Source organism: Myxine glutinosa, chromosome 1 (assembly GCF_964187855.1).
Source record: "Myxine glutinosa chromosome 1, kmMyxGlut1.1, whole genome shotgun sequence".
Classification (NCBI taxonomy): domain Eukaryota; kingdom Metazoa; phylum Chordata; class Myxini; order Myxiniformes; family Myxinidae; genus Myxine; species Myxine glutinosa.
In genome coordinates, this window is record NC_136261.1 from 907,158 (window position 1) to 929,293 (window position 22,136).

Below are 22,136 nucleotides of genomic sequence, written 5' to 3' on the forward strand. Positions count from 1 at the left end.
TCGAAGGCTCGAAGGGAAAAATGGGATCGAAATGGGAAATAGATAAAGGGATTTCCCTTAATCTTCACGACAGCCGCGTTGGGCTGATCGTTTACCGTTCTGTATTTTACGAGTGAGTAACTCCGGAAGAGAACGAGTGATTCCCGGATCTCGTGGATTGGAACCGTGAGTCAGATATTGCCTGCGTCGTGTTGGAGCTGCTGGCCGACCGTTCCTGCAGGCCTTGTGCGGTGTATTCCACTCTGTTACCCTCCGAGTCCCGGAGATCGTCGATTGGAACCGCGCGTGATCTTGCCTGCGTCCTGTTTGGAGCTTCTGGGGCCGACAGTTCCTGCAGGCTTTGTGCAGTGTATACCATTCTGTTACCATTTATGGTTTTTGTGATCGAGCCAATAAAGCATCGTGCCTTACCCCTAGAAGGCCGATTAAAACACAATTGTGTTTATTGAGTTCTCTCTGTCCACTCCGTGGACTACTTGAAGCCCGGACATTAACGTCCGTATTCCGTGCTGGGAACCATTTCACAGCCGGGATCTCGACAAATGGGTTGCTCGTCCTAGGATCTTTCAAGTGAGAGACATTCGAATTGAGACGGGAATTCGGCATCTGCATCTTCTCTGCATCTTCTCACCAGCGGACGCCGTCTTGGAGGAACTTTCTCGCCGTAGGACGCTGTCTTGGGTGGTGCTTCACTGCAGAATAAGTGAGCCTCGGATCCCTCCAAACAACCGACAAAAAAAAAAAAAAAAACGTGAGTATTTGTACGTGGTATTTTTCTCATTGGCAATTTGATGTGCGGGTGATATTGTGTAGTTCGTGTCGTATTTCCCCAACAGAGCGTTGTGTTTGAGCGTTGTGTTTTGTGCCTTGTCTTATGATAACTCGTAGCCAAGCTATGTCGACCAGAGAAGTGAGAGTTCAACCTGATCATGTTGACAGTCACGTGGGTGGCGATGTGAGCGACGCAAGCAGCCTTGACCCGGTCACTCAACCCGAGATGTTAGGAAGCGATTCCATCATGACTAAATGCATGCGTTCGCCCTTCTGGACCGGGCTGACTCCGGTTCAACAACTTGACATGTATAACAGGGAGAATGACAGGGCAGAGGCAGAGCGTGCTGCGGCAGCAGAGAGAGAGCATGCGGCAGCAGAGAGAGAGCATGCGGCAGCAGAGAGAGAGCGTGAGAGAGAGAGAGAGCGTGCGGCAGCAGCAGAGGGAGAGCGTGCAGCAGCAGAGAGAGCGCATGCGGCAGCAGAGACAGCAGCAGAGAGAGAGCGTGAGAGAGAGAGAGAGCGTGCGGCAGCAGCAGAAGCTGAACGCGTCAGAGAGCATGAGTTGCGAATGTTGACTGAACGACCGCGGGCAGAGGGGTCTGCTGCAAGAGTCCCGGAAACTGTTCATGTTCGTTTGCCGGACTGGACGGGAGACACGAAGGCAGAAGCGTATCTGGAGATGGCGGAGAAGTTGTTGGCTGCCGGTGGCATTGATGAGAGCTTGTGGGTCGGCCATCTTGTGAGCCATCTATCTGAGAAGGTGAGGGAGGTATATGCGAGGATGGCAACCGAGGACGCAAACAAATACAGGGCATTGAAGGCCGAGATTTTGAACGCCTATGCGGTGTCCGCGTGTATTTATAGGAGAAATTTTTTCAGCTGGACTCGTCAGTCCAGTCAAACCTATGAGGAACATTCGCGGGCCTTGTTGGAACAGCTGCAGAGATGGTTCAAGGGGAGCAAGGTGGAGTTACCTCAAGCGGTTGCGGAACTCCTGGTGCGTTACCGTATCGATCAACAGCTTCCGCCTGACTTAGCATTGTTTCTTGTCGACAAAGACACTGTTTCCTTGACAGACTGCGTCAACCTTATTGATAAACATGTTTTGGCGTGCAAAATGCTGCAAGTCACGCAGTCGCGTCGTAAGACGGAGGATCATGCGATCAAGACCGCCCCCCGTCTGCCCGGCGGCTGGATTGAGGGGAAGGGTTCTCCGAGGCCCTCCACTGGTGGCGGTCGCGAGCTGCAGACCAGGGCAGGGCCCTGGTGCGATTTCTGCAAACGCGTGGGGCACGGTGAAAACCGCTGCTTCTCTAATCCCGCTAGTCCGGCCTACCGAGGCAACCCTCCTGTTAAGTCGGAGGGAGATCAGTGGAGCTCATCCGCCGGGCCCTCGCACACGACGGTGCCATCGGTGACCGAGGTCACTGCCACCGAGGCTAATTCCATTCATCCACTGTACCAGGATTATTCAGGGACAGCCTTAGTGGGTGGCCCTGATTCGATGCTGAAGTTTGAGGCCCAATACCTTCGGGATACTGGGGCGACACGGTGTGTTCTCCGGGCGGGGGTAGTTCCGGCCTCTCAGATGCGTTATACCGGCGAGTATACCCTCCTTCGGGGCATTGACCGGGTTCTTGGCCGGTATCCCCTTGCCCTCCTCGAGGTCCGGAGTGACATTTTTAAGGGTCCAGTGACCTGTGTGGTGGTACCCTACTACCCGATACCCGGGGTCTCCTTGCTGATTGGCAATGATGCCATGGCCAGGGAGGAGTCATTGACTCTGACCTGTGGGGGGGTCACTAGATCCCAGAGTAAACAGGCGGAGAGAGTGGCGGAGTCAGACATATCTTCACTCTGGCCCGAGGAGCCTAGCGCCTCGACTCCAGTTCCCGACGGTGACGTTGCGTCAGCTGAAGTCCACCCGAGCCTCCCGTCAAGCCACCCTCAGGTGCCGTGCTCCTCAGGGACCGCTCCCGCCATGTCGCGATTCAGCAGGAACGCTAATGCTAAGGTATATGTGGGAAACCTGGGCAATGGAGCAGCGAAAGCCGAGCTAGGGAGGGTCTTCGAACATTACGGACCACTCCGCAACGTATGGGTTGCTCGAAACCCACCTGGATTTGCAGTTGTTGAGTTTGAAGAGCCACGAGATGCTGAAGATTCGGTCAGAGCCCTTGATGGAAGGTTAATTTGCGGATCGCGTGTGTGCGTCGAGATGTCGAATGGCATGTCGCGGCGGCCTCGTTTCAGACGCCCTTTGGTCCGCAGGCCTTTCGACCCGAACGATCGATGTTACCAGTGCGGTGAAAGGGGTCATTACGCATATGACTGTTGTTCTCGACACCGGAGGAGTACCCGCCGCTCTAGGTCTCGGCCCGTTTCCTTCCTGTCAACGCTTCCCCCAACTTGAGTTTGGCCCCCTTGCCTCTCTATTGTGCTTTGTGTGAAGTGTAACTCTTGTAGGGTAGATATTAATGTGGTGTATGGTGTTAAAATTTGTGTGTGAAAAAAAACAAAACCAAACTGGTTCATTGTTAACCTGTTAATGCCTGTTAATTGCCTGTGCGTTAATAATTGCGTTATTGTTGCGCTATTGCGTTGCGTTGTATTGTTGCGTTGTTGCGTTATTGTTGTTAATAAGTGTTAATAATTGTTAATTGCGTTAATTGCCTGTTAGCGATTACCGCCATCATCTTGCCATGTGATTTGCACCTACTACAAATACTGGTTTTAAAAACGCCGTCTATTCGACGGGGTTTTTACTTAGGGGGGGAGGACTGTGAGAAACCACCGGTGAAACCACCTGTTCTCACCCAGATTTGGTGCCCCGCCCACCGCGTGACGTGGCCTCCTTGGAGCCTCCCGCGATCGGGAGGCAATTCGGCACGTGATTGGTGGAGAGTCCAGAGAGCGCGGTCGCCATCTTATGCAACGGACGCGACTCTCGAAGGCTCCGAGTGGGAAATAGATAAAGGGATTTCCCTTAATCTTCACGACAGCCGCGTTGGGCTGATCGTTTACCGTTCTGTATTTTACGAGTGAGTAACTCCGGAAGAGAACGAGTGATTCCCGGATCTCGTGGATTGGAACCGTGAGTCAGATATTGCCTGCGTCGTGTTGGAGCTGCTGGCCGACCGTTCCTGCAGGCCTTGTGCGGTGTATTCCACTCTGTTACCCTCCGATTCCCGGAGATCGTCGATTGGAACCGCGAGTGATCTTGCCTGCGTCCTGTTTGGAGCTTCTGGGGCCGACAGTTCCTGCAGGCTTTGTGCAGTGTATACCATTCTGTTACCATTTATGGTTTTTGTGATCGAGCCAATAAAGCATCGTGCCTTACCCCTAGAAGGCCGATTAAAACACAATTGTGTTTATTGAGTTCTCTCTGTCCACTCCGTGGACTACTTGAAGCCCGGACATTAACGTCCGTATTCCATGCTGGGAACCATTTCACAGCCGGGATCTCAACAATATATATATATATATATTAATCTCTGTACACCTATACACATGCATATGTACACAGCAAGCAGCTCTCCTATCGTGCCACTGACCTACCACGGGTTGAGCAAATTCATGCCTCATACGTCTCAAGGCACACGTCATGTGGTACACAGCACACGTCATACGGTTCACGGCACACGGCCGACTGCACACAGCACTCGTCACGCTCCATACATCACACATCAGGTGGGTGCGTCTCCATCTCCTTACCGGGTGTCAGTGCCAAAATGTTACAAGCATGTCGAGAAGAGGTGCGCCGCCCGCACCAATCTCTGTGCCACCGCCTTCGGACTGAGCACACCGATGAGCAGGAGCACGTCGGAGTTCTTGGGGAACCATTTCCCTCTTGCCCCTAACGGGAAATCAAAGAGCAGCACCTCAAGAACCTGAAGCTCAGTGCACACCAGCTTCTTCAGGATCCTGTATTTCTTGATCTTTGCCTTGTAGGCGCGCTCCAAGCTTCTCGTGTCTCTCTCGAACACCACCGTAACGTCCAAGATGATCGGTGGGAAGCGACTCTTCTTCAAGATGAGATCCGGCCTGTATCTCTGCCCACTCGCCTCCGACGAATGTTCGCTCCTTGGTGGACGTCCATCCACAATTTCGGGCAAGGCCCTCCACCATTCCACAAAGCCTGTGGTGTCTCCTTATCCTTGCTTCCTGTATTGCAGGGCAACAGGACAAGATGTGGACCAAGGTCTCGACCTCCTCTCCACACCTTCGACATTGAACGTCCATCTCAGGCCTACCCCTGGCCAGCGCCGCCCTGGTCGGGTACGTGTTGGAGCGCAGTTGCAGGGCCGCGATGGTATGGTGGGTCCTGCCCAGCCTCAGCCCGTAAAGCCAGCCGTTGCTGACGGGGTCATCACAGAATGCCGCGACCCCGAGCCCGTAAACTGGCTGCGCGCACCACTTGTGAAAGACAGCCGTCCTCCAACCGCTCGTCGTAATGCCCCCAGCGGGGGTGACCTCCAGGCCGAGCTTGGTAAAGCGGGACTGTAGGGATGCACCCGCCGGAGACCCGATCGCAATGGCACGGGTCACGTGGTCGCGAGAGTGCATCAACATCCAGTCCCGGGCCGCTACCATCCTTGGAACAGTGGTTTTTAATCAGGGCTACCCGGATCGTCGCGCGGACCTGAGCATCCCTAACTCTGTCCAGCCACAGCATGAGCCTGCCCTGAACATCATCAAGACAGGCGCAGCCGGACGGGCAGATGGTGATGCCCAGGTATTCGAACTTGTCATCCGGCCGTAGCATCATGATGCTGTCATCCACGAACGTCCTCTCGGCACAGTTGTTGTAAACCGGGGCCCCCTTGGCCGTGTGGTCAAGGTAAACCCCCTTGGTCTTTGGCAGGTTCAGGGAGAGCCCTGAGCCTTGGCAGAATCGTTCGACCACCATCAGATTGTGCTGCATACCCTCGCAGGAGGAACTGACCAGGGTCACGTCGTCGGCATACGCGAGACCGCACGCCTGCACCATGCACGTCCATTTTTCCTGTCCCCGCTCCAGCTCCCTTTCACGTCTCCTTCTGTCTGTTACTTCTGCCGCTTCCGCAGCTGCTGGATCTCCGTCCTGGGGGTCCCTCAGTTCCACCGTCATTCTCGGCAGCGTCAGCACCCGTGTCCCTGTCTGTGCCTTCAGTGTCCTCCGTTTCTCTGCTCGGATGGAATCGGATTCGTCCACACGATCGGCCCTCCTTTGCAGTCAATTCCAGTGCCACTCTGAGGTCTGAATTCCCAACTCCCGAGACCCTAAAGAAGTATGGTGCACCGGCCCTTTCCAATTCACAGATGAGGTGGTCGAGAGCCAAATTAAAGAGCAAGGGTGATAATGGATCCCCCTGCTTGACTCCGACCTTCAACCCAATTGTAGGCTTGTCCTGCCCAATTTTCCCAAAGGTGGTGGTGGCTCCAATCAGGGTGCTCATAATGAGGTCGATCAGGTGCCCTGGTGGACCTCTTTAGACAGGAGGGTGGCATAAATGTGGGAGTGCGACACGGTGTCAAAAGCTTTGGCAAAATCCAATAAGACAACCGCGACCGCCTTTGTATTAGTTTTGGCCTCGCCCAAGATGTTGACTAGCGTGCCGGTATTCTCGCCACATCCTGGTGCCTCAATGAAACCCCGCTGCCGCGTATTTAGCTGGCAGGCCTCACTTATCCTATTTGCCAAAATTCTGGAGAAGGTCCTGCTAATCACTGACCCAATTGTCAGGGGCCTCCAGTTGCCCAGATAATGCAGCTGCTCGGGTCCATGGTTTTGGGGATTAATTTGGACTGGCACGACTTAATCTGCTGAGGGACCGCACCATCTGCCATCCAGCTGTTGAAGAGATTTCTCAGGGAAGGGCACCGATCTTCGACCCTGGCCAAGGTGCTCGGCTTAATCCCATCTGGGCCCGCTGCAGAATTTGCCTTTAATCGTAACAGGGCCACCTGAACCTCCTCTTGGGAAATTTCTGCCTCTAGTCCCTCAACATTGGTCCCACCCGTGGTCCGAAAACCATATAAAGATACAAATTTGTCCTTGTCCTCCCGTTTGGCCTTGAATCGCTGGTGCACCATTTCCTCAGAGATCTCACATTCCATATTCACAGAGCCATCCAGAACCTCGACTGCGAGCCTCTTCCTTTCCTTCTTTGCCAACTCGGCGAGCCTTATGAACTGTGCTGCACGCTGCCGAGCCCTCGATGCTGTTGATCTTGTCCTGATGGTTTCCCTTCTTCTGGGCCCAACCCGATGAAAGCCAAGGCCATCCCCTCTGTGTCTACTTCTCTTACTCTGGGCCCGTCGCTGACTGCTCCCCACACCCGCTCTTACCCTTACCAACCTTAGACCTTGGCCTCCCCGGGCATTACATCTCCTCATCAAGTCGTCCAGCAGCCGCACACTCCTCTCAGAAGTGACACCTACCGTAAAACTAACGTGCCCAAACACTGGAGCTGGGGGCACAATAAGTTGTTGCCTGGCAACTTGATCTCGACATTCTTCTTCCATAAAAGAGAACCAGTGTGCCACGAGCGCCCGTTTTTGCTGTCGCAGAGTCTCTCTTGCCTCCTTTCTCTTCACGTCAGATCGCTTGTCTCTAATCTGCTTTAGTGTCTTCCCTGGAAGCTTACTGGCCAGTAATTTATTGATGTCGGGCCTGTCCCCAGATGTCCTTGTCCACCGAATCAGTGTGGCAATTTGTTCAGGTGCCCAAGCCCCACCCTGATCCAGTGATCCATTCTCCTTCCAACAGTATTGCGTTCATGTACTCTGGGCCGTCCAGTCCTGGCACATGCGCCCGCTATCCTGTCCCTATTCCTTTTGTCAGGGTGCTTTTGCCTGTCGTGCTGGGAGCGTCCTCGAGCCGTCGTGAAGCCAGCGGGGCACAAGGACCACGGGAATGGGAGCGATGATGTTGATGCTGATGCGCTGGCTGAGGGGCCGCCTTTGTTACATTTGGGGATGTGGCACAGCAGCGCATGAAGGGAATGGAAAGCAAATGTACAGGAAGAACAGCGACAAAGCAGGGGGCGACACGGGTGCGCCCTAATGATGTGACGACGCATTTCCGTGAGGTCGCTGAATCCCGCGGCACAGATACAAACATAGGTGTCGGTAGGGTAGACAATGAGGATGCTTTCGGGACGGATGGGTTGGACAGGTAACTCAGGAGGCGACACAGCAACAGGGAATGATATTGACACGGACGGAGGAGCCGCGCTGGGGTCACAACGGTCGACGACCCTGCCCGGGCACTCAGGGATATGCAACAGCAAATTAGGTGGCTGCGGTCTCGCATTAAAACTGCATACCGTACAACGACATGTAAGCTTCTTATTGCTATGGTCGAGGCCTGTGTGCCTTTCCACCTCCCCTGGAACATCTATAGTCACACCACAAGGACACACAAACTGCTCACAAGGATAGGTAAAATCGATTTCTATGTACACAAAAGTAGCCTCATCCAATTCCTTAATTTCAGGCTCCGAACACTCCGTCGAATGTCTCCCATTTAAGATGTCCTGATAAAATCTCCCCTTAACACTCGGATGTGGAGGTGTTGCAGGCTCCATTGGTCCAAACTCTTCTGCAGCAGAGGTCGACTCCAGGGTCCTCAATTCCAGCGCATCTGCCACCACGCCCCCCTCTGATGCTCGAGGGGGTGCCGCCCTTGCCATCGTCTCTTTTAACTGACGAGCATGCAGATGTTCGCCCGTGCCTCCTGGCACCTCCTCAACCTGGCGCTTGAGACCAGATGGCCCTTTCATCCAGGCTTTGCCCTTCCATCCTCTCTTCTTCTTCGGATCATCCTGACATCGCAAGCCAGGCGTGCCCCATTCAGTGCCATACCTCTCCATATCCATCTCCTGGTCCCATCATGATGGTTCCCCCACTCCTGCCATCCCTTCTCTCTCTTCAATGGTCTCTCCACCTTCGTTGTCATCATCGTGGTCATTCCTTGTTCTTGAGCGGGAGTGCAGAGGCCAATAGCTCCTGGGCTGATCCAATCGAGGGGTACCATATTGTACCACACACCATTAGAGGACCCAGCCATCTGCCCATCTTCAGAGGGGACATCCCACCTCGGGGCATGCACCGCATGTTCACCGTTGTGAACCAGCGGTAGTGGTGGGTGGACCAGGTGGAAGATGGCGGTGTTGCAGTTCCGCAGCAGAGGCAGAGTCTTCCTACCACCATTGTAGGTGGGAGTCCAGCTGCAGCGCATGAATTTTTTCCTTGGGCATTGTGGCAGCACTTTCTTTGGAAAATAAAGAACCTTCCCCTAAAAAGCTCTCACCTGTCCTATCCTTATCACCTTGGTCTCCAGAAACAGTGACCTTGGTGGTGCCCTTGTTAAACTTTTAAAACTAGACCACCTAGTACTCACCAGCTACACACCGTAGCCCTCCTGGTTGGGTGCGAGGAAGGGAAGGGCGAAGACCGTTATCATCCAACAAGCCTAAGGATTCCATGACTATATCCCCATTTCGTATCGTGTCATAGATCGTGCAAGTGTCAGAGAGAGAGAGAGAGAGAGAGAGAAAGAGAGAGAGAGAGAGAGAGAAAGAGAGAGAGAGAAAGAAAGAAAGAAAGAAAGAAAGAGATTTTTTTTTTTTGTGGTTGTCAAAATTAACCATCCCTCCTCAGAGAGGGGGAGAGCTGTTGTGGTTATATGGGCCTTAATTATAGAGGGGGAGGGGGGGTGGTCCCTTGAGCAATTTGATCACCCATTGATAACTCACAGCCCTGTAGTTACCTTGCAAGGTAACTTAAGGAAAGAGTTAGTTGAGGGAAATAATTAAATAATTCCGAATACCTGCTGAAACGGGGCTGTCACCCCAAATATTTGAGGAGGGTAATGTAATAAGTTTATTTGATAGATAGAGTTAACCCCGTACTACATAGAAGCAGGTTGGTGGAGTGAATAAATTGAATATTAAATTGTGCAATCTACCGTTCGGCGAAGGAGCTTTCATTTCACTTCAACTTCTTTTTCCGTTTTATGTGTGGACTCCACAATCCATCTGTGACCACCGTGGGCAGGTCTTCGACCCTTGCCTCCCCATGAGACCGCATACCCATCATTTGTAAGGCTTCCGGGGCACAATAAAAGTCCCAAGAATGACAAAAATAACCTTAACCAATAACCTTAACCAATAACCTTAATTATAAAGCCCCTCCGAAATAAAAATATCATCAGGGGTCGGCGGCTCATGGGGCTCCCTGGTACCTCCAGGGCAGCGCATCCTGATAACATCTAAGCGATCCGGGACAAAATAATAAGAGAATAAAAATGGAAAAAGAAACTTTAATCGAACTCCAAATCATAAACTGTCCCACCACTTTCCAAATCAAAATCCGACAGTGCAGCGCCCTAAGGGCACCCGCCCACCCGACGCAGCAGGCAGCGTAGTGGGGACTGTTTGAAGGCGCGGAACGCTTTAATGGTGCTCTCCACCACCTTGACCGTGATCAGCCAGAGGTCCCCAAAGATAAGGCCTCGGTCACGGAGAACGGACGCCGATTCCGGCACCCAAACTCCCCTCCAGTTGAGAGTGATGGTTGAAACACGTGGCGGGTTGTGAGTACGGAGATTGCCACAAACCCACTGATGAACATCGGCCACATGATAGTAGCGTCTCTTCTGAAAGTGCTCAGATGTCAACGCAAGGGTGTCGCTCAGGATTTGTGCGTCCAGCACCACAGCAAACCCACCTTTCGCAGCCACAAGATCTGGCTTCCTCAGACCCGCTGCAGTGGGAATGCCGTGTTCAGCCAGAACGTCGTACCCACGCTGTCGGAGCCGACCGCACACGAAACGACATACGTCGTCGTGCCGCCGCACTCACAGCGTGAGTACGGATGCACGCCTGGGAGACATGAGACGGTGTCTCCTTCGCACGGCAACCCGCATCACACCACCTACTTGGAGCATCCAAAGGCCTGCCACGGTTTGAGTGGGATCCAGTGGGGAGCAAATTGCTCCGCACCTTCACCGACTCGATATATGCTCTGCCTGATTGAAGACGAGTCTGGCTGAGCACCCAGCCCTGAGGCTGGGGAACTCGACTCGCTTCCCCAGATCCCCTTAATGTCCAGCCACTACTTAGCACAGTCCCCGAAGGAGCTGCCTCGACTCTCGCCATGTGGAGGCGGCGGCTTTGGGCCACTTATCTTCACCTCAAATTGGGGACCACGACCACACTATACCACAGCATCGCATCGCCACTCCTTTCTCCAAGATACACTAAGAGAGTCGAGTTACTCCCGCCGTTCACCCTCTGCGTCGGCAGGAAAATTAAATTACAAAACAAATCATTAAAAAGAAATACATAAATAAATAAATACATGAGTAAGTAAATAAGTTAATAAGTAAATTTTAAAAAAAATGGACGAATGAATGAACGAATAAAGCAATAAATAAATAGATAAAGAAATTTAAAAAACCATGCCGACAAAAGTGGCAGAGCACGGTACGAGGTCCACCTTGACCTCGACCTCGACCCCGAACCATAACAACCTTAACCCCAACAACTGACCCTTCCCTAACCCCAACCATAACCCTAACCCTCACCCTCACCCTAACCCTAAACCGAACCCTAATGCTAACCCTACCCTACCCTCAGCCTACCCTTTGCCTGTCCCGAACCCGAACGACTAACGCTCGACCTGGACGTCGGCATCGTCGTCTCGTCTCGGCTGCAAAAATGAAGGGAGAGATCGTCGGACGGACGACTGAACTTGTGGAGGATGTGTGGTGCGTACGTGATTCGGACTTTACCAAGGACCGAACCAACGAACGAGGCAAGTGGCGGACGGACGTCGTGGTCGCCTGGGCCGAGGCCCCACCGATGGAGGGAGGGAGGTAGGGAAGGAACGGAGGGAGGGCGGCGAGCATTTGGTTCGAGGTACTTTGTGGAAGTTTCTTTGGCGAACAACAAAAACAACACCGCCATGCATGTGCGTCCGTGCAGACGCACGTGTCCACACACACACACACACACACACACACACACACACACACACACACACACACACACACACACACACACACACACACACACACACACACACACACCCAATGTGACAAGCGCCAGGCGTAGCGGCGGCAGCCTTTTGGCGTTCGGTGTCGCCGTGAAGCGTGCGTGCGTAAAAGAGAACGAGGGGCAAGGAAGATAAAAGAAGACGCAGGACCAACGCCGGATGGCACCCGCAGGCGGTCGGTGCCGGCGGCAGAGGCTCCGCGGTCCGGTCCGGTCGGCCTGGAGCTGGAGACGGTCGGTCGACCCGGAACGGTGAGCTGAGCTGCGGCATCGTCGACTGCCACATCGTCCATCCCGATCGGCCGACCCGGGACGGTGAGCTGCGCGTACAAGGCGTGCGTTCGCTCATCATTCTCATTCTTGTTGTCGTTGTCGTTCTCGTTCTCGCTCTCGGTCTGGGACGAAACATTAGCTCGAAGGATGACTTTCAATAGATCGCAGCGACGAAGCTGCTCTGCTACTTACGACACCCTGAGCCATAACCAGGTCGTTTAGGAGTCATTCGGCACATGGCACCCCACCGTCGTGCTGCGCATGAGGCAAGCTCGGAGAGGGTCGCGCTGCATGATTCTTAGGACGACTCTCGAAACCGATGCCGTGCGGAGGACCGCACCGGAAGCCGTCCTCTAAGGGAGCCACCAACTCGAAAGGCTTGCGCTGTCCCGGCCAAAGCCACACGCCCAAAGTATTACCGTGCCAAAGGAGGGATTCTGACTTGGAGGCTTTCAGCCATAATCCCTCAGAGGGTAGCTTCGCGCCGCTGGCTGCTCAGCCAGACGCATGTGCCAAGTGTCTGAACCCGCAGTTCCTCGTACTGAGCGGGGTTGCTGTCCCGGCGACAATAGCATCAGTAAGGTAAAACCAACCTGTCTCAGGATGGTCTAAACCCAGCTCACGTTCCTTGTTAGTGGATGAACAATCCAATGCTTGGCGAATTCTGCTTCGCAATGACAGGAAGAGCTGACATCGAAGGATCAAAAAGCGACGTCGCTGTAGACGCTTGGCCGCCACAAGTCAGTTATCCCTGTGTTAACTTTTCTGACACCCCTTGCTTAAAACCCAAAAAGTCAAAAAGATCGTGAGGCCATGCTTTCACGGTGTGAATTCGTACTGAAAATCAAGATCAAGCGAGCTTTCGCTTCTCTACTCCACGGGAGGTTTCCGTCTTCCCTGAGCTCGCCTTTGGACACCTGCTTTACCGTTTGACAGGCGTACCACCCCAGTCAAACTCCCCGCCCGGAGCTGTCCCCGGAGCGGGTCGCCCGGGTCACTCTCCGACGTGACGCGAGCCCGTTAAGACGCGCGCCTCGTACGGCCGACCCCTTGGCTTCGCACCAGAAACGCGGGACTCCCCGACCAGGGGGCCCGCACTTCCCGTCTCACCGGGTTAGTAAAGGAACGGTAAGAGTAGTGGTATTTCACCGGCGGCTCCGCATCGGCGACGCCGCGCGCCCCGCACCCCTTGCGGGGCCGGACGTCGCGGGCCCCGGCGGGCTTCCCACTTATTCTATGCCTCTCAGGTCCCTTCACAGAGTCGGGCTAGAGTCAAGCTCAAAAGGGTCTTCTTTCCCCGCTGATTCCGCCAAGCCCGTTCCCTTGGCTGTGGTTTCGCTGGATAGTAGATAGGGACAGTGGGAATCTCGTTCACCATTCATGCGCGTCACTGGTTAGATGACGAGGCATTTGGCTACCATTAGGCAAAGGAGGTTTCAGTTCACTTCAACTAGTTTTTCCGTTTTAGGTGTGGACTCCACCATCCATCTGCGCCCACCGTGGGCGGGTCGACGACCCTTGTCTCCCCATGAGACCGCATACCCATCTCTTGAAGGGTTCCGGGGCACAATAAACCAATCCCGAAAATGACGAAAGAAACTTTAACCCAAAAAACCCTCATCATACAGCCCCTCCACAGAAAAATAGTATAAGGGGTCGGCGGCTCACGGGGGGGGGGGGGGCTCCCTGGTACCCCCAGGGCAGTACATCCCTGATAATATCTGAGGGATCCGGGACAAAACCAAAAAAAGAGCAAAATGGGAAAAGAAACTTTAATCGAAATCACAATGATAAACTGTCCCTCCAAAAAATCAAAATCAGCGCAGCGCCATCAAGGGCACCCGCCCACCTGACGCCGCGGGCAGCGTAGTGTGGACTGCTTAAAGGCTCGGAAAGCTTGCATGGTACTCTCCACCACCTTGACCGTGATCAGCCGAAGGTCCCCAAAGGTAAGGCCTAGGTCACGGAGAATGGACGCCGATTCCGGCGCCCAAACTCCCCGCCAGTTGAGAGTGATGGTCGAAACTCGTGGCGGGTTATGAGTGCGGAGCTTGCCACTAACCCACTGATAGATGTCGGGCACATTATAATAGCGTCTCTTCTGGAAGTGCTCAGGTGTCAACACAAGGGTGTCGCTCATTATCTGTGCGTCTAGCACCACAGCAAGCCCACTTTTTGCAGCTACAAGGTCTGGCTTCCTCAGACCCGCTGCAGTGGGAATGCCGGGTTCAACCAGAACCTCGTACCCACGCTGCCGGAGCCGACCGCACACGAAACGACAGAGTGCGGCGGCACGACGACGTATAACAGCGTGAGTACGGATGCACGCCTGGGAGACATGAGACAGTGTCTCCTTCGCCAAGCAACCCGCATCACACCACCTACTTGGAGCATCCAAAGGCCTGCCGCGGTCGAGCGGGATCCAGTGGGGAGCAAATTGCCCCGCACCTTCACCGACTCGATATATGCTCTGCCTGACTGAAGACAAGTCTGGTTGAGCACCCAGCCCTGAAGCTGGGGAACTCGGCTCGCCTCAGCCAGGCCACGGCCATCGACTGTTGCATGCAACAGCCGGGCCGTGAGCATCCGCCTGTTTGACAGACCTTGGATACTCCCCCCCGTAATGCAGGCTGCATGTGCTTCGGAGTCTTATCCAGTCCCCCACGCTTGTCCGGAAGATGGCTTTCAGATAGGGACTGTCCGAGTGCTCCAGCCCTCGCAGCCGACGCTCACGCAGGATTGGAATCGACGTGCGAAACTGGGTCAAGCCCAGTCCACCATCCGCGGCCCTTGCGTGAAAGAAGGGCACCGGAGTGTCCTTCGGAAGTCGAAGCCAGAGACGCTCATGGTGGCGCACTTGCCGGTCCAACCTGCGGAGCGTGCCTGTCCGGTCTGTCCCCAGCACCAGCTCGTGCTGGAGCTTGGGCATCAGATTCTCCCTCAGCATTGCCCGGTACTGCTGCGGCTTCAAAGGCAGTCGTCTCAAGTTCACTAGTCCCTCCTCGAGGAACGCCCCATACGTCGGAACAATTCCCCTGGGGAGGAACTTGATCCCAAGGTAATTCCAATCGGCCGCCGTGCACGGCCGAATCTCTCTCACCCATTGTGAACTTGCGCATCGCATCGACAAGGTAACGCTTATTTGCGCCGTCGATTACGATGTTCAGAATGACGGATTTCTCACAGTTTATTTCCAGGCCCGCCTGTGCTAGTTGTGCATGCGCAGCAGTCATTGAAGACTGGATCCCGGCCGGTGTTCTGGCACACAGGATCAGGTCATCGGCAAAGGCCAAGGCCTGGATGTTTTCACCTCCAAGCCTTACACCCACTCCCTCTGGTAAGTTTCTCAGAACCTCGTCGAGGATACTGTTAAACAAAATCTGAGAGAGTGGGTCGCCCTGCTTTACACCCCGAGTCATTTCAATTTGCTCAACACCGTAACAACTGATGATGGTCGAATAGTCATTGTACGACCCACTAAGATATGAGAGCAACGGGGGCGGAGCCCCCATCACCCTTGCTGCCCGCAGGATCGCTCCGTGGTTGACGGAGTCGAAAGCTTTCGACACATCCAGCACAGGGAGGCACGGGAGAGAGGTTGCGCGTGGTATCCCACTGTATGCCATCTAGGATTGTTGACATTTTCCGCGCAACAATCCCCCCTGCCTGAACGCACGCTGCGCCGGATGGAGGTCAAAGGCCCCCGACAACCGCCTGGCGAGTATCTTATGATGCAGTCGTACCAAATAACTGCTCATTGTTATCGGCCGGAATTGAGAAGGGTGTTCGGGGCTGGATGTCTTGGGGATCAGCACCGTCTTACGCCTCTTCAGACAGCGAGGCAGAAACCCACAAAACACCCAAAGGTTGAACATCTTACACAAGCAGGCATCCGGAATCGCCTTCACCAGTCTGCTGGAGATCCCATCCACCCCCGGGGCCCCGTGCTTGAGGGAGCCTTTGCCCCATGGCACCTCCTCCAGACTGATGGGACGAACCAGATCCCACTGCTGTCACAACCCTGACTCGCCTGCGATCTGGGTACGATCCCCCCCCCCCCCCAAAGACCGCACTCCAGAACGCAACCATCTGACCACCATCGAGGACATCGTCACCCCTTCTGGCCCACGTGCCTGCAATGCACTGTTTCGCACAGCGACCTGGGTTTAAACTGTGAAGCCGTTGCACAGCGGTATAATGAGTTTGTCCTTCTGCCTCAACCTCTCAGCTCGAGCTATACCGGGTCGCCTTTCCAGCCCCCCATCCTCGGCCATCCCGCGAGCTCCACACCCTCGCGTTTGCACGAGATCCACCACCGGGTATGCCACCACGATGTCCGATGCCACCAGTGCATACGCTCAACAACATACGGTCAGCCAAGGCCTCAAGCTCCGCTTCGAGGTCCCCCCCCAGATATCTCCCCCCAGGCGGCCAATGAGTTGGTCCAAGCTCTGCTCAATCTCGACCGCACCGGGGGCAGTCTCTCGAGGAAGACTCATCTCCTCTCTCCATCGAGTTCCTTCCACCTCATCCAACGCTTCGGCCTCCACCTCCAGGGACCGGGCCAGGCGACAAGTTACCAGGCCCGGTTCCCGAGGGGAGCCCACCCTTTCCTCCACTGACCTACGGCCATGTGGTGCGCGTGCACGTCTCGGCCGAGGGGCGCGGTTGTTGTGTTGACTCTACAAGGAGTCGCTGCACCAACTCCTTGTAGGCCTGCGCCCTCACTTTCCTTTGATGGCCTCGAGGGATCGGCCAGGGACTTTATCAAGCAGGCCTTGGTTAAGAAACCGACAACCCTGCTGAATTAGCCGGATCTCCTCGAGAGCCATCATTTGTTCTTCCTCGGGGTCCCACCGTGTCTTCCCCCTTGCGGGAAGATGACGCTCGTGGAACTCCCGAGGGTGTTTGGCATGAGCGTGCACTCCAAGCCCAATCTTCGTTCCGAATTCCCTACCACAGTCCGCACACGCAAACACCGCGCGCCCCCCGAGCCCCGTCTGGCTCTGGCGCGATGCCCTCCGGGGTAGCTGCAGAGGCAGCACCTGAACTTCCTGCCATAATTCTTGCGAAATTTGGACGGTAACTCCGGGGAAAAGGGGGGTGCTACCACAGATCCCCTTGGTGCCCAGCCGCAACTTGGCACAGCCCCAAAGGAGCTGCCCCGACTCGCCACGTGGAGGCGGTGGCTTTGGGCCACTTATCCCTACCTCAAATTAAGGGGTCACAACCACGCAATACCACGATGATCGCAGTTCCTTCTCGCAATTCCTTTCTCCTATATAGAGACTAAGAGAGTCATAGTTACTCCCGCCGTTTACCCCGCGCTTCTGTGATCTCTTCACTTTGACATTCAGAGCACTGGGCAGAAATCACATCATGTTCCACACTCGCTCACCGGCCATTGCGATGCTCTGTTTTTAATTAAACAGTTGGAATCCCCTTGTCCGCACCGGTTCTCAGGCGACTGTCGGTCGCCGGCCGAGGCTCACGCGCGCACCGGAGCCTCGCACCATCGCACCTTTGCCCGTCGACCGCGCGCATGAGCGGGGGAACCGCCGCGAGCACCGAGTTCACGATGCAACGCGCCGGCGTGAGAATGCCCGCACGAGCGGAATGGGGCGCGGGACGCGGCGGGTCCGGGCGGACCGCGCGCCTGCCGCAGCTGGAGAGCTCCACGGGGAGGCAACGGCTCATGTTCGCAACAGAGCTCCGGGACCGCCGCCGAGCCGATCCGGCCCAGGACGCCCGACGCCGACGCGGCGCGGGCCCGCTGGCCCGAAGGATGGACGGGGGCCGGGGACCCGGAAACCGGCACCGGCCCGTAGAGTTTCCCGCCGCCACCCGAGGCGCACGTTACACCCCCGACGAGACGCGCGCGGTGAAGGTCCGAGCGTCGCTCCGCAAGGCAAGAACCATCGCCCCGCCGCGACCACGGTTGCCCCGCGGAGGACGATGGGATGGGGAGGCTTGTGGGAGCCGGCGGGGACGCGCGACCGACAACGACGACAAGCGCAGGGGCCGGCGCGCATGCCACGCGGGGCGCTCGACAAGGGCCACGACGGGAGGGACGTCGCCGGACACGGCACCAGACCGGGCCCCGAACGCACCGCCCGTGCCGGCGGTTAGAACCCGACGCCACGCCGCGAGGCGCCGGCGGACCGGATGATGGGCCGGGAGCCCCGCGGGCCCGGGAAACGGAGGCTCGCCCCGACCGCGAGCGCGTTCCCGTACACCGCTTCGCGCCCCGGCTCGACCGACTCAGCCCTTAGTCTCAATCCTTGTCCCGAAGTTACGGATCCGGCTTGCAGACTTCCCTTACCCACATTGTTCCATCGCACCAGAGGCTGTTCACCTTGGAGACCTGCTGCGGATATGGGTAAAATGACCCCTCCTGGGTACACCGTAACGGAAACACAATCTCGGTCTTCAAGGCCGTCCGATAGGCCCGACTCTGTGGGTTTGTCCACTTCACGTGGGCGCTTCAGGATGAACTTTAGCCAGGGCTGCGTTACGCCGCCCCGGTATGATACCGCCGCCTGCACGCAGGGACACCTATACGCGCGGGAACAACGTTCCCACTGGCCGAGCGCTACTACGTTTAGGCCAGCAAAGGCCACTCGCGGGCACCGTGCTACGGCGCAATCAACAGGTTCCAAAGACCACCCTTTCCTTTCACTCACTGCAAAGCCCCCGTCCGGTCGGCCTGTAGACGGACGGTGGACCCGAGCGGCAAGCAGAGCAGGAGTGATTTCCCATCAACGGCCTTTGCATTAGTCCTAAGCTTATGCCAGTCCCATGAGCTGATGCCAGTCCCTCATACACATATACAGTATATATACAGTACGAATGCTCCCGGCAATCTCAAACCTAGCACCGATGGAAAACAGTGCAGGTAAAATGAGGAGCACCGGGAGTCCACATTAATCTTGCATCCTAAGGCGGTATGAGGATGGTGCATCTAGTTACTCCCGCCGTTTACCCGCGCTTCTGTGAATCTCTTCACTTTGACATTCAGAGCACTGGGCAGAAATCACATCGCGTCCACACTCGCGGAACCTCCTCCTCACAGCAGCAACCACAGGCTCTATGCCCATCATCTTTCACAATTCATCATTTGTCTCCCTCTCTCTCAACGACACTCCGCACATCCACCGAACCATTCACATTTCCACCCTCCAGCCTTTGCTGCTGCTCAACGTTCATTGCCCATGTCTCGCTGCCATCAATCATAACACTTCTCACACATGCAGTATACACCCTTCCCTTCAGCTCAACGACATCCCACCCCTCATCAGCATGCCGCTCAGTTCCCGAAACCTCTTCCATGCACATCTCACTCCAGCAAACGTTGCCGAGTCTGATCCACCTCCTCCACTCATCACGTCTCCGAAGTAACAAAATCCTCCCGCACCCTCCGGCTTCACGCCGGCTCCAAGATCCAACTCTGCACTTTCTCCATCTGCAGCTCCCTCTGGACACACCTTACATTCAAATGTAGCTGCCACATGCGTCAATGACCCTCTAAAAACACTACATTTCTGATGAACCCACTCAGCGCACACTGTACATTGAGTGAAGTTCACTCCGATAGCCCTCCTGCACACGGCCACTTCCCAACTCTTTCCAACTCACCACATGCTTTACCAGTTGCCAGCACTTTCGTCTATCCGATATTCACCCTCAGACCTTTTGTCTCCATACATTCCCTCCACTTTTTCATCTTTTCCTTCAGTCCATCCATGCTTTCCGCAATCAACACCAGATCATCGATATACAACAGCTCCCACAGCAAGCCCTCCTTTACGTTCTGAGCCAGCATCTCCATCACAGCTACAAGTAGTAGTGGACTTAGCACCAACCCCTGATGCACTCCCACTCACCTCAAACTCACCACTGTTCCTGTCCTTCGTCTTCACAGCTGTGCGCGCTCCTTCGTACATCACCATCACATTTGTACATTGTGCATTGCCATCCCCTTCTATCCCTCTCTCTCTCTCCCTCTCCCTCTCCCTCTCCCTCTCCCTCTCTCTCTCTTCCTCTCTCTCTCTCTTCCTCTCTCTCTCTCTCTGTCTCTCTCTCTCTCTCTGTCTCTCTCTCTCTGTCTCTCTCTCTCTCTGTCTCTCTCTGTCTCTCCCTCTCTCTCTCTCTCTCTCTCTCTCTCTCTCTCTCTCTCTCTCTCTCTCTCTCTCTCTCTCTCTCCCTCTCCCTCTCCCTCTCTCCCATTGCGGGTCTGCTGGGGCAGGTCTTCCGGGCTCATTTCAACCCCGATCTCAACTCTGATTTGGACCCGCTTTCGAGCTTTGTTTCAATTCTAGTGATGCACTATGTATATGCTTGTGTGACGCCATAGTCTTGGTCGTTTAGAGAAACAATGAAGGTGGTAAGCTCTACAGCTACGAGTGTGAAGGTACCCAGGTGAGCCGCGATAGGTAGACACATCGGGGCCTCGAGTCTCCACACCCGCTTGGACTGCGGCCTACGCTCACCTCTCTATCTCCCCCTCTCTCTCTTGCTCTCCCGCCTCCTTCGCGACCCCTCTTCTCTACCTCTCTCGGTCCCTCACTCACCCTCTCCCCCGCTCGCCTGTCCCACCTCCTCGCTCACCCACCCCTCCACCCTATCAAGGACACCTGCTAGGAATAAGATGTGATATAAAGTGCAGGTATAACATCGGAATCTTGTAACTCGCGGGTTGACTAACAGCCCCTACCCCTCCATCTCCCTTTACCCTACCAGGAGACCACTCCCTCGGCACCTGCAGGGTGCCCAAGAACGTCATGGATAGCCATAGATCGGTGAAGCAGAAGGTAGGAGTCGGCAAAAAGAGTGAGGCACTGGACGAACAGCGGCCGGGCTGCTCCGGCATACCTAGGGGCAGCAGGAGGAGGAGATATTCTGCCACTGAGGCAGATAGACGGGCCATAGAGAGACTCCTGTGGCAAGACATGATGGCGGAACAGCAGACCTTTCGATTAGAGAATCAACGTAGAATGGGGCCGGCAGAGGGCTGCTGGGTGTGTGAGGAGGACAGTTACACTGAGGGTAGGCAGAGGGGGAGGAGTGAGGACAAGGGCAAGGCATGGGTGAAAGGGGGAAATAAAGCAAAGAACAGACCGCGACAAGAAAAAGGAGACCACTCCCTCGGCACCTGCTGGGTCCCCAACGTCATCAGGGATAGCCATAGATCAGAGGGACCGAAGGTCGGAGTCGGCGAAACGAGTAAAGCACCGGACGAACAGCGGCCGTGCTGTTCCGGCATAAATTGGGGCAGAAGGAGGAGGAGATATTCTGCCACGGAGGCTGACAGAGAGGCCATAGAGAGACTCCTGTGGCAGGACAGGATGGCGGAACAGCAGACCTTTCGATTAGAGAATCAACGTAGAATGGGGCCGGCAGAGGGCTGCTGGGTGTGTGAGGAGGACAGTTACACTGAGGGTAGGCAGAGGGGGAGGAGTGAGGACAAGGGCAAGGCATGGGTGAAAGGGGGAAATAAAACAAAGAACAGACCGAGAGCTGGCCACTCCCACCCCTTTAGCCCACACCCCGAGCTCATCCCGACTTCCTGCACCCACACCCACGCCCCTCCGCCAATGCCTGTCCAGACCCCTGGCCCCGGCCCTACTGCCGCCCGGGGAAGCAAACCGGCCCTGATGGCCGTTCCCACTGCAGCCTCCTACGACCCGGCTTCTGCTCCCGAACTGGATCCCCTTGGGTGAGCAGTGAGGGTGAGGAGACGTTGGTACCTTTCACGATGGAAATCATACACCCTTTTGGAGGATACGGGTGCCCATGCGGCAAGCAGGTAGACACCTTGGCTCAGATCGGCCTGCACATGGGCTTCCACCACCCCCAAGCACGCTTGGCCTGCCATTGCGAGTACTGCGGCCACAGCACCAATGACCTCAGGGAATTCTTAATCCACACGAAGGCGTGCGAAAAGCAAGCTGGCAAACGCCGACAAAACCCCCTAACGGCAGCGGTCACGAGGGAGGGCTTCGTCCCATGCCCCGCCAAGGGTTGCCGTGAGAGGTGCAGCACCGGTCG

General features: G+C 55.5%; 1 pseudogene; it reads right to left on the reverse strand.

Annotated features, from left to right (window-relative positions):
• Positions 1 to 12,218: 12,218 nt before the first annotated feature.
• LOC144889987 (28S ribosomal RNA) lies at positions 12,219 to 13,396 on the reverse strand (annotated as a pseudogene).
• Between the last annotated feature and the right edge of the window lie 8,740 nt (positions 13,397 to 22,136).